Source organism: Lissotriton helveticus, chromosome 4_1, assembly GCF_964261635.1.
Source record: "Lissotriton helveticus chromosome 4_1, aLisHel1.1, whole genome shotgun sequence".
Taxonomy (NCBI): Eukaryota; Metazoa; Chordata; class Amphibia; order Caudata; family Salamandridae; genus Lissotriton; species Lissotriton helveticus.
Window position 1 is genome coordinate 664,985,283 of NC_136063.1, and position 13,332 is coordinate 664,998,614.

Here is a 13,332-nt window from a genome sequence, read left to right on the forward strand (position 1 = left end):
TCCCCGGTGGCTGTGATACTTCTGACTTTCAGATTGCTCTCTAATGAGAGTTACCTGATGTTGAACGGTCAATGTTGCTGTGGAATGAAGCGGGCGTTGCTTATCTAGTGAAGGTCTATTCCGTTGTCACTTGCTGTTTACAATTACTATTTCTACCAACCTGTACACTTAGGGTGGTGATGCTTTGGTCTCCAATTAATCTTACCACCATGCATTTTAATGCCCTGAGCAAACTGACAAACTTACTGTTTCAAAAAGATGAGGCCTTAACTTCTGCTAAGGAGAGTTTGATCTTCAGGTTGAAAGGTCCTCTTCAGAGATACAGCCGCAACTCCGCACTAATTTTCCACAACATTTTGGACAGATGGTGAATTGCATTTTTAACATGTCTAGTAAAAAGGGAATAGCGCATTTATTCAAAAGTATAGACTCTGAGTTGGTTAGCACATTCCAGACAGTTTTTGGACTCATTCCATATTATATTCATTCCATCCTCAAGAGCAACTTTGGAGGCCTTCCGCTGGTTCCGTTCCTGATTGCTGGGACAGTTGTTTTAATATTTTTGCTCTACAATCGATATTCCATTTATACATCAAATGGAGCTAGCATTATGTCATGTGCTACTGTGCCGTGAGCGCATGGTGCAATGCTTTAGTGCACCTTTACTTGAGAACTGAATGAGCATTAGTTCTCATGATTTCATACTGTGTCACTTCAATGCATGCACCCCGTGTTCCTTTCTCTGCTGTGCACTTTTGAGTGTGCTTTTGGATTTATGTTTGGTATCACAACTATTTGAGCTTTCAGATGTAAAAGTACTGGTGGACCCCACAAAAGTCCATATGTATAGTTGTCCACTGCGTATTCCATTGCTCCTACGAGTCTCCCTGGGATGCTTCTACCACAGCTGAATTAGATCTTGGCTCTGGTTTGGTGGGAACCGACTGGCTGTTTTTGCTCCCTCACCGGCCTCTGGGGGTTTGGATTGGCATGTATTTGCTCTATTAACCTGTTTGGATGTGTGCCTCTGGGATCATCATCTGTGGATGGTGGGAACAGGTATGTCTCATTTAACACATAAACATTTGGCCATTACGTTTGGTGTGAACTTTTGATTGGGCCCATTTTTAACATTTTAAATTAATGTTTTACACATTTCTATTTTTAAGATGGCTTTCTTTGACATTTTAACAGGTTTTAGCTTGATTTTTTAAGTGTAAATTTCAGGATTCCTTTTGCATATCCTGCTGCATTTTTAAGACTAGAATTTGCTCTTTCAGATAACTTTTTCATTTGACGTATGTGCTTAGGGTGGGTGTCATGTCTCCCAATTGGGTCATTGAGGAAAAAACTGCACATTGTACATGTACATTGGTTTCTTCCTAAAGTTTTCTTCACTCTCACACAATTAATTTTACCACACATTTGCATCCATGACATTCTGGATTACCTTCTTGGAAACTATACTTGGTTACAGATTCAACTTCACAAGAACACTACCATGCTACCTTGACCCAGTGTACAAGGTGTATTCATAGGTTGTGCAAATGTGCTTGTTGTTTTCATACAAATGGCAACCAACAAACAATGACAGTCTGATCAAGATCTCTGCCCAAGGCAAGGATGTCTTTTGTTATAAATAGGCATACGTTTCTGGGTGTTGGCAGAGGAGCGCTTTCCTGTCATTGGCCAGGTCTTTACATGCTGATGTTTAGGCCTAGCAGCTTGCTGACATCTCTGCAAGGGGTGTCCAGCTTGTGACCACAATGGGGTCCTACATTGCTATCCTTCAGGTAACAGTAGTTGGTTCATCCAGTATAGGGAATCTTGTCATAACACAGACATGAGACACTTAGGCTAGGTGACGCATAGTAGGAGTATGCCAGATTTCTATATTGTCTCTTATATGCTTGCATATATACATGGCTTTAGCACAATGGTGGAACTTTTCATTCTGTTCACTGTCTTAGTACTTCTAGTAACTTTCATTTGCTTCAGTGTATTGATCATTGCAGCATATATATTTTATACAAGCATCAGGTTGGTCAATAAATATTGAAAAAGTCCCACTGTGTATTCTTTCTATATTTTCATGGTAGAAGGAGAGCACGAGTGACTGAGCAAAAGGGTTCTAGATCTGTTACCATGATTCCTGGGGGATCATGGTTATCATGTTCAGTGTTTGCCACAATCATTTACTATCTGAATAGAGTTAGGGGGGCGTATGCTGGCACAGTGAGCTAATTGGCCTACAGGACTATATATCCTGAGGGGGTGCATGGAATCAGTGTGGCTCCATCCCAATGGTTATGCTGTCCACAAATGCACAATTGCTACCATAAGGTGGAAACTACAGAACAAGATATCTAGTAACCGTAATGGTCCCTCACTCTGTGGAGCCTCTATTGACTAGAACAAAAATGCAGTACATGACTTATGATAGGCTCACAAAGTACAGGCAGTGAACTTTGTCATCAGGAAATATGGTGATAAAAAATTGTCAAATTTTGAATTATCCTATTTTACTTCCAGTAAATGTTGATACTTGTGATGAAATTGAAAATGATTGCGTAGATGTCACATATTTTTGCATCATGTAATTTCTTTAGACGGCTCATGTCTGAGAAACAATGAGGGTACCCTGAGAGCACCTTATGCTATATGTGCAATAAATTACATTGTTGAAGCTTCATGGCTGCAAGTGGTTACCTCAGCACAATTAGCAGAATTGAATGCCCTTAACAGAACATGCAGACTAACTGCTCAAATGAGGGTGACTACATATAAAGGTAGTCAGTATGGCTTTGACGTTGTTCATGGTTTTTGGCAATTATGTTCACTGGAAGGTTTCTTGACCTCTTCAGGAACCTCATTTAGAAATGGGGTGCAGAGGAGAGACTTATTAGAAGCTCTCCAATCACCTGTTGAAATGACAGTTCTTAAATGTGCAGCTTATCCGGATGGGAATGGCGACATTGCCATAGGAAATAGGTATGATGATTCAGTAGCACAATATTGTGACTTGTTGTCCTCTTCATTTAATGGAGCTTTCACATGTCAGTCTGAGGAGGACACTTTATTTTCCATGTTAATGAAGGTAACAGATACTTCGGATGAGTTAAAAAGGGAACAGGAAAGTGTTTAAGAAGAAGAACAACAAAGTTGGATTAAAACAGGGTATGCAGAAATGCACATGACATTTGTATATCAGCGAATGGGAGACCAGTGTTACTTGATGGTTTGTTAATCGCATTGACAACATACTTTCGTAGATACACAATCTCAGGGAGAGACGCCATGACACACCTTTTTTGGCAGAACTGGTTTAACCCCAGGTCAGAATGCTTGCAGAGAAACTGTGTCACAGATGTGTGATATGTCAACAGATGAATCATGAAATAGAACACACATCACTTTGAGTCAAATAGGGAGATCAGGTGGTCCTTTCAACAGAATGCAGATGGTCTTTATCGAAATGCCTGTTTGTAATGTGCTGAGATATATCCTGGTCATAGTTTGTGTATTCTCAAGATGGGTGGAAGTATACTCAAACAGAAGAAATTACAGTCTCACTGTAGCAAAACTGCTATTGCAGGAATTGATACCCAGGTATGGCATGCTGGTTTCTCTAGAACCAGATAGGGGTACACACTTCCCTACTGAGGTCTTCAAGATGATTTACACTGCATTACATATTGAGCAAAGACTACATTGCAGCTATCGACCTGAGGATTCAGGGATAGTTGAACAGATCAATGGGACTATCAAGTCTCGGCCAGTAAAGAATGTGCCTCAACATCACTGAAATGGCCGGACATTTTACCTTTGATGCTGATGACTATTCAAAGTATCCATTGATAGGAAAACTGGGTTATCTCCTCATTACATTTTGATGGAATGTGCAATTAAGAGGCCTGCTGTACCTGCAAATGTATGTTGTAGATCACAGATGATACAACACTCAATTACTGCAAAGAATTGGCTGATGTTATGCATTCTGGTCCTTACCAAGTTGCAGCTGCCACTAAGGATCCACACCAAGAACAGTGCCACAACCTAAATCCTGGTGATTAGGACATGATCAAGAAGCAGGCTCTGAAGTATTGTCTGGAGCTGAGATGTAAAGCCTCCCTCTAAGTCATATTATGTTATGTTATAGGAGCTTACATAGCGCACAGCTGCCCCAGAAAAGGGGCGTCCCGGCGCTTCCAACAACAGAAAAACAGAACTTGTTACTGCAGCGGGAAGCTCTAACATAACAACGGCCAAAATAAACTATTTTAGAGAAAAGAGGTATGTTTTGATAGCCTTCTTGAAATCCAACAGACCCTCCAGTCCACGTATATGAACCGGCACGGAGTTCCACAATTTGGCTGCCAAATAGCGGAAGGAGCATCCTCCCGCTCGACAACACTTTACCCGGGGAACAGTGACCAAATGCTGCCCCAGAGAGCATAGTGCATGGGGTGGAGCATACGGTGTCAGCAAATTGCAGAGCAGATTAGGTGTAGCAAGTTTCAAAATCTTGAAAGAAAGACATAAAGTTTTAAATTGGATCAGCTCCACCATAGGGATCCAATGAAGTTTCTGGATGGGATCGGCGATAGGACAAAACCGAGGGAGCCCTAATAAGGCTCTGGCCGCTGCGTTTTGGACACGCTGCATCCGGATGATCTCAGCTTGATTAGCCCCCAATAACAAGCAACTAGCATAGTCCAGACGAGAAAGAATAGTCGATTGACCTATCAGTTGACGAGTAGACGGATCGAAGAATTTCAGAAGAGGTTTAAGACCACACAAAGGGCCAAAGCATGTGCCTGTCACTTTTTTGGTGTGGATACAGAAACTAAGAGAGGAGTGCATCCACACTCCATGGTTCTTAACTTCCTTCTTAGGTTCCAGGGCCTTGCCTAAAGCATTCGTCCACCAGTGGTCACCCCACAGGCTTGCATTCTTGCCGACTAGCAAAACTTCAGTTTTATTTGCATTTAGTTGCTAAAAATAGAATTCATCCTTTCAGTGACTAGTGACTATTAGTGACTAATGTTGCTGTAAAGTGGGGAGGAGTTCCAAACTAGGTGCATGAATGGCATACCAAGAAAGTAAGAAATCCCAAAGAGGAAATTGTGCTCTGTCAACCTGACCCAATCTGTGAGATCGTGGGTAGCAGTGGTACGATCCCCAGATACTGTTTCCTTTTAATGAACACTTACTGCACTAGCGATGTGGCTGTTATTTCTCTCCCCGTTCCACCACAGCTTGTGCTGATTGTGTGGAGGGAGGCTAAAACGTGACCTGATGCCTGACTGAAAGTATCCTACTTCCTGTTGGACACTCTGTGGGGCCATTTTGTTTAAGAGACGGTCTAGTCTCCTGGTCTTCCCGACTGCCTAGCAGCAATTAAAACTGCAGATGGCACCAACGTGCAGCGAAATAGCTGCTTATAGATTGGGGATGATAAGCAGAGCTCGCACAGTGGGGACACGCTCTCTGCAATTAGCACAATTCTGGCATCTCTTTTAAAATTACGATTTTGTGTTTATTTTTAAAGTGCTTTGTCGAATTGTTTTGGTGTTTTCTGTTCACCCTCTGCCCCAGACACTGTTTCTTTTTAATTAACACTTACTGCACTAGCGCTGTTGCCGTAGTTTCTCTCCCCATTCCACCACAGCTTGTGCTGATCGTGTGGAGGGAGGCTAAAACGTGACCAGATGCTTGACTGAAAGTTTCCTACTTCCTGTTGGACACTCAGCGGGGGCCATTTTGTTTAAGAGTCGGTCTAGTCTCCTGGTCTTACCAGCTGCCTAGCAGCAACATAAACTGCAGATGACCCCGGCCCGCAGCAGACGCGCGCAGCGGGCACACCCAGCTGGCACCCCAAAGGCGTGCCAAAGGCAGGCCCGTCTGACCTGTCCACGCCTGGACCGGGCCAAGGGCCAGAAATGCTACATCTCCTCTGCCAGGCCTGTCACTTACAAAGGAGTTTTTACTATCATTAAATTTAGCACCTACTATGTGTCACAACTTATTAGACACTGCCAAATGGGAGGGACCGATTAGTTATAAAACCAGCCAAAAAGTGCTTAGGCCCACTCAAGCTCCTCAAGTAAAAAAGAATGCCATGCTTAGCAGTCTGCGCAGTGGCCTCATAAATGCTAGGTCACTGGGTAAACATGCATTTCATATTCATGATTTATTAACTAATGAAAATCTTCATTGTCTTTTTGTGACCGAAACATGGCTAAAGGCCTGGTGCAACCCAGATATTGCAAATCCCCTCCCCCCCGGATAGCACATTCAGAGATTGGACAGGTCAGAGCATTGCGGGGGATGCCTGGCAATCATCCATTGTAGCACCCTCAGGTGTGCTATAGCTCAACTATCTGACTTAATAGGAGCAGAGGGCGTTAGTTTCTGTCTTCAGTTACATGACTCCTTCTCATTTACGGGAGTACTTCTTTACCGTACACCTGGACCCTAAAAAGACTTTCTAGATAAAATTGGAGAAGTAATCAGCACATTAGCTCTTAGATTTTCCAACTTTACGGTTTTAGGAGACGTTAATCTTCACTTGGATTCACAAAAGGACCCAGGGGCAACATGCTTCAAGGAGATAATGGATATACTTGATCTAGAACAATGCTCCTTAGATGCCACACATAGTGCAGGCAATAGGCTGAGCTGTATTTGCTTCAACTTGAAAACTCTTAAGGTTAAGCCCCCAGTTGCGCAAACGTGGACTGATCATAAATGTATCCCTTTTGAGATTTTGTCAAAGAAGGGACCCCCTCTAGGGCAAATAATTCTAAAGCCCCTCAACAGGTTAAACCTAGATGGAAGGAGTTAAAAGTTCACTCAGATTTGCTCTCAGAAGCGCTGATGTGTAGGCCAAACCTGCTAGGAGACCCTATCCCCGGTACCCAGCTTTTTGGCCAATAGGTGTGTGCCCTGAAAGAATGGTTGGCACCTCTGGTTCCACATCACAGCAGACCAAAACAAGAAGCCTTCTGCCCGATGGTATTCGCAAGCTCTGAAAGAATTGCAAAGCCAGGTAAGTTCATTGGGATGATACAGAGCTAAACAATTTTAAAGTAGCCCTTAGGAAATACCATGCCTTGATTAAAACGACCAAAAAAGCATACTACACTGAGGCAATTAATAACACCAAGGCAAACCAGAAAGTGATTTTTAAAATAGTCAATCAATTTACGAACCCTAAATGTTTACAACAAGAGGTTCCCCCCTCTCAGAGTCTCTGTAATGACATTACAGATTTCTTTGAAGAGAAAGTTTGCATGCTACAAAAAGATTTCCCCCGCCTATCCTTTCCTTCACTGATAATGATTTGTCTGCTGGTCTGGACAAAACTTGTATTAAACCAATTTCTCATGAAAAATAGCACCAGGCAATTCTGTCAATGAAATCCGGTTACCCTATCTAATTTGCACAACATCTCTCTCTTACCAAGTCTGTGTAAGCTGACAGAAACATTTGTAAATTAGCAACTCACAATATATCTGGGGAAAACAAATTTGCTTCACTCCAATTAATCTGGTTTTAGAGCCCAACACTCTACAGAATCTGCACTATTGTATATGGCTGAAAACCTTAACCCCGCTATGGATCAATGCAATAGAGCAGTGTTGATATTGTTAGAACTGTCGGCAGCCTTAGACACAGTCTCACATGCCATCCTTTTAGACCGCCTTGTTTCCTTTGGCCTCACGGGTATTGTCCTGGCATCAATAAAAAACTTCTTGCAGGATCGCAAGCAAGTGATTACACTTGGCCAATATAAGTCGCAAGAGCCTCAGTACGACTCTCTTTTATGCCTATATGGTTCCATTGATTAAGCTGATATTGTGCTTCGATATTGATACCATCACATATGCAGATGATACGCAGCTTATCTTGGTACTAGAGAATAACACCACACAGGCAGAAGAAAATCCCTGCAAATGCCTCACTGCAACCTTCAGTTGGATGAATGCAAACCACCTTAAGTGTAATTCTGAAAAGACAGAAATTCTATCCCTAGGCCAAGAACACTTCTTTTCACCCAAATGTTGGTGGCCAGAAAATACCACCCCTCATCCAAACACTGTAAATGTGGTTAGGAAATTGGGAATTAAATTTGACACCACTCATTTAAACAGCAATTGCTGGCAGTGTCTGGAACTTGCTTCCATATTATAAAATCTCTAAAGAGATTATTTGACCCGATTCACCTTTCAGCAAGGCAAACAGTGGTTGTAGCCCTTATTACATGGAGGCTAGACTACTGTAATAGCCTCTATGCAGGGACAAATAAGTCAGTCCTGCATAGGCTACAAATGGTTCAGCATGCTGCAGCACAACTAGTACTGAGGTGGCCCAGGAATTCATCTGCATCAGCGGCTTTAAACACACTTCATTGGCTGCCAATTCACAAACCCGTTCTTTTTAAGGTCCTCCTCATCACCTTTAGGCCTTTCCACTCCTTGGGCCCTTAATACCTTCACATACGCTTTAGGCGATACGTTCCTTCTTGAAGTTTAGGATCATCAAAGGCCAATCTGCTTAAAATACCTGCTTTCAGACTGGCAACGAAGGGAGGAAAATCACTCACATTGTTGGGCTCAAAGACATGGAACAAACTTCCTCCACAGCTTCGCCAGATTACATCCAAATCCCATTTCGGGAAAGTTCTGAAAACCTGGATTTTCAGCACATCTGACTCTCTCTGAAAAACTCTGATCTGAGGTCCCTCCCAAAGCATTAGCAGTCAACCAGGTTTATGAGTTCCCATCTCTGGTTTCCGTTTAGCGCCATGATGCTCCTTGGAGTGACAGTTTGCGCTCTACAAATGGATTATTACATTACATCACTAGGATCACAATGCATCAAGAAGGAGAAAGTGGTGAAGAAATCCAACCAAGTGCACCAATGAAAGTACCTGTCTTTGTACCAAGCGGCATTGAAGAACCTAGCAAAGTAGAAGCAGAGACTGATCTTCAATTTGGAAACATGACTGTAACAGCATCAGTAAAGCAAAGAAATTTGGGTGAAGGAACAAGAACTGAACTGAGAAGAGTCACTGGTGCAGTGACAATGCGGCTTGCACAAGGTAAGTAATTGTATTTATTTGTATATATTTTTTTACTTAAATTTACATATCCAGTCGTCTGTAGACTTCCCGCCATACCACCCAGCCCCTGTCCCAGTGAAATTGAAGGGCCACAGAACTGTAATCAAGGAAGGCTGAAACAGAGTTTGCCAGTTGATTGGATCCCATTGACTATTCCAGAGGAGACAGAAACAAGTGATGAAAGTGATACAAGAGAAAATAAAAAAAAACAAGAAGATGAAAAAGAACAGGGGTACCTCGCCAGAGGTATTCAGCACCTGTGTGGCCTTATTATAATGTCACAATAGATAAACTGTGGGATGTGAAATCAAAACTGTTTGAAACTCCATGACATCACCACAGTGAGTTTTATTAGACAAAGCTCAATCGACTAAAATAAACTGTGCAATTACAAAAAGATTTTGCGCAAAAACAAGAGACTGAGTCAAATCAATTCCTATTTTTTTTTTTACAGAAGATCAACCTAGGCCCGTGTCTGCAGTAGAAGAGATGGGATAACAATATTAGAAGAACACAAAATAGGGTTAAGGATTGTCTAAATGAAAAGTGCTTCTCTAGAAACTAATAACTTTGAAAAGATATTCACAAAATTCTGCATCAAACTTTAACTTGGCTACATATGAAGTGGTGTTAGGGAAACGTGTTGCATTAGAAATTAGGGTAACCATGTTATGTGCTCAAATTTCATAATAACAATAATAATGATTTCCATAGTGTTAGTAGATTTTTATTTAACACCTGAGAAAGATTTTAGAAATACAAACACAACAAAACATGTGCATAGCCGAATGATGAAGAGCAATTTAAGGCTTCATTTGTTGCATACAATAGAGAGGATTACTCAACAAATATTTACTCTAGATTCGTACAGGAGGACACACACGCCATGGAAGCAAAGGACTGTCATGTCTGTGCTCAAAAGAAGTCACCTATTATCACTTGCTAGTATACTGCTTTTTTTTTTTTGTCCTCATAACCACCATATAGACAAGGTGCAAAAAGGAACTTATAGAAAGACAGCTGTCTCAGTTTATTACAAAAACTGGTAGGGGCACGAGTTTCCTGGGGGCCTATTTACCCTCAGCTGTCGTCCAGATTCCTGGTAGGCACCAAGTCAAGGAGTTACCGGTCTGCGGCAAACCTTGGGGTGATTTTCGCAGCCAGATGTGACCGGGCATGAACCGGTTAGCGGCTGTACCTTAGGTACCAAATGCTTAAGTACCATAGGAGATCAATCATAGGACCCGGGGAAAAAAAAAAAAACCCCGGAAGAATCAATGGAGCCATGAAAGTAGATACCAAAACATCCTTTTGCTACAATTGCCAGATCTAGCTAGATCCATGCGGGAGGTCTGCAAGAGTGAGGATTGCCAATCCCTAAATGTGGGTGGTAGAGGGTCTTTCCATTTTCTGCATATCTCCCTTCTTGCAAGCAGCATAGCATAGAATACTAGAGACCTGGCTAGATATTGTAGACCTTCTGATACTCCAAATATCACTAAAGGCAGATCTATAATAACCAGGCTACCCAGTGACTCTGTAAGGTACTTTCCGATGTCCTCCCAGTATGTAGTTAATAGTGGGCATTCAAAAAACATGTGTGTGTCCGGGGCAGCAGTCAAACCACATCTTGCACAAGACACTAGCTCTCCTCCTACAAACTTAGATAACCTAAGAGGGGAATAGTATGCCCTGTGGAGGGTAAAGATGTGGTTTCTGCGAAGCCAGGATGGTTTAACGATCTTCCACAAGAGTTCGAAAGAAGTTTTCCAAAGATTTTGTAAATTTTGCTCCAACACCACGGCGCCCCATGTTGACTCTGGTAGAGTAAAGTCTCCATCCGATTCCTCTAGAATGAAGTTATAACCATTTAGATACTTCTTTTTTTACTGGCTCACAGACTACTAGGTCGGAGACAAATTGGCTGTAGCCTCCAAGTTTAGGTTGGTTCCTATTAGCGGGAGAATTTTTGTAGGCCACAGTCCAACCATAAATCTGTGAATATTTGAATCTTGAAAGATTGGGGCCAACCTTAGCCTGCTAGTGTTCCCATGACAGTAGGTCCCCCTCGAAAAAGAGGTCTCCCTAAACATCCAGACCTGCCTGTCTGAGCGGGATAGCTAAAGTATCCTCAAGCCAAGTAGGAACTTCAGGAAGCCCCCACAATGGTGTTTTTTCGCAAAAATAGTTCAGTTTTATAGATTTCGTGATATCCGCCCAAGTTTTAGCCAGCCCTTGTAAAATCTTCAGTTTAATTTTTTTAAAGAACTTAGGATTGCCGAACTTAAAAAGAAAATCAGAACGATTAATATTTTCCCCATCCAGCATAGCCGCGTACATAAGGCCAACCCCAGAACCTACAAGAGCCTTCAGCAACATTCGAGAATGAGATAGTTGAAAGGCCCATGCGTAAATTTTTAAATCTGGTGCGGCTAGACCTCCCTTATCACGTCGCTGTCTCAATTTTTTCCACGCAATACGTGGGAGATGGTTATTCCAGATAAAAGATGAGATGTAGTTTTGGAATTTAGTTAAGATAGTGTGATCAAAATATAAAGGAATAGTGTTAAATAAAAAAGAGATTTTTGGGAGGATGGTCATTTTTATAAGATTAACTCTGCCGAGTAATGAAAGGGGCAAATGTAACCATGATTGGAGAAGCTTGCGGCACTCTTTAAGAACTGAAGATAGATTTTCTTGGACAAGTTTATTAATATCCTTAACTATCGTCAAGCCTAGATAACGCAAACTTGCTAGTATACTGCTTACATTTGTATATAGATGAGAACATTTTGAATATTTCTATTCTTAATATGACTTAATACTTTCCAGAGTGTCTTTAGTAAGAAGCCTACATTTACACTCACAAAGAAAGAAATAGACACAGCTTGGTATTATTTTATGCAATGCAAACCTATAGATAGTGTTCAGGCTTATCAAAAAAATGTAACCTGTTTGATGTCACCACTGGAAAAGGTTTTTATTATGACTTTAGAAGAAAGAAATTCTAACCTGACATGCAGTAAAGACAAAAAATAGTAATGTTTTTAAAAATGTTTGGAAGAAAGACGAAGATGAATTCAGAAAGAAAATGGTCTGCACACCCAAAGGAACCAGACATGTATGGATTATTAGTTGTGAGCACACATTTGAATTGATTGGAGGGACATGGCAAATTTTACAAGGAGCAAAATCTGAAATTTCAGGAGTTTATTTTGTTTGTGAACAGAATGCTTATTTTCTGCTGCCTGCTGACTGGGAGGGTATCTGCTATTTAGCTGTGCTATTTCCTAAAATGTATAAAGGTAATAGAAAAGATACATTAAGAATGACACCAGCATACAGACACACATCTAGTACAGAGAGTGGAGCCCAAGTAGTGGAGGACATATTTGGTGCAATCATTCCACCTGTAGGAGTCTTAGTAAATGATACGAACTTTAGAAAACTATCAACTGTTCCTCACAAATTGGCAACCAGTACATCTTCAGCTTTGCTAGTAGTAAACACTGAGGGGCAGATTTACAATTACTGGCGCATCCGTGCATATCGGCAAGGATGCACCAGTAATTGTGCGCCGCAGCTCCGCCACCCATGATGCAACGCATTTACAATGCGGTGCACCATGGGGCAAAAACGGCACAGATGCGTCACGCATCTGTTCCGTAAAAGCAGGGCATTGCTGGAGTTGCAGCTCCAGCAATGATCAGGGGGGCCCTATGTGTACAATGCTGCGTTAATCCTTACGCCTGCTTCAAGCAGGTGCAGGGTTTTGACGCAGCATGGGCCCAAAAGTGACTGAGTGAAATCTTGTAAATTTCACTCAGCCACTTTTGGCAGGCGTTCTTGCGCAGGAACGGGTCCCCCTGCGATGGTACGCCTCTTCTGGCGCAGGGCTTTACAACGTGACGCATCTGGGAGATGCGTCACGTTGTAAATACCCCGCACCATGGTGCATCTTTCGTGCCGCCGCTGCATCACAAAAGTGACGCAACGGCTGCATAAAAGCGTCGCAAGGGGCTTGTAAATCTGCCCCTAAGCGTATTGCCATACGTTCAATAGTTTTGCAAGATTATTGAGCATTTAACAATTTTTACGCAGAAAAAAGCGGAGACTGAAAAATGTTTACATTAATTCATTTCTGCTTAGACGTACCTGATGAGAGAAAGAAAATGGAGGAATTTGCAAAGAAGATTTCAGACATA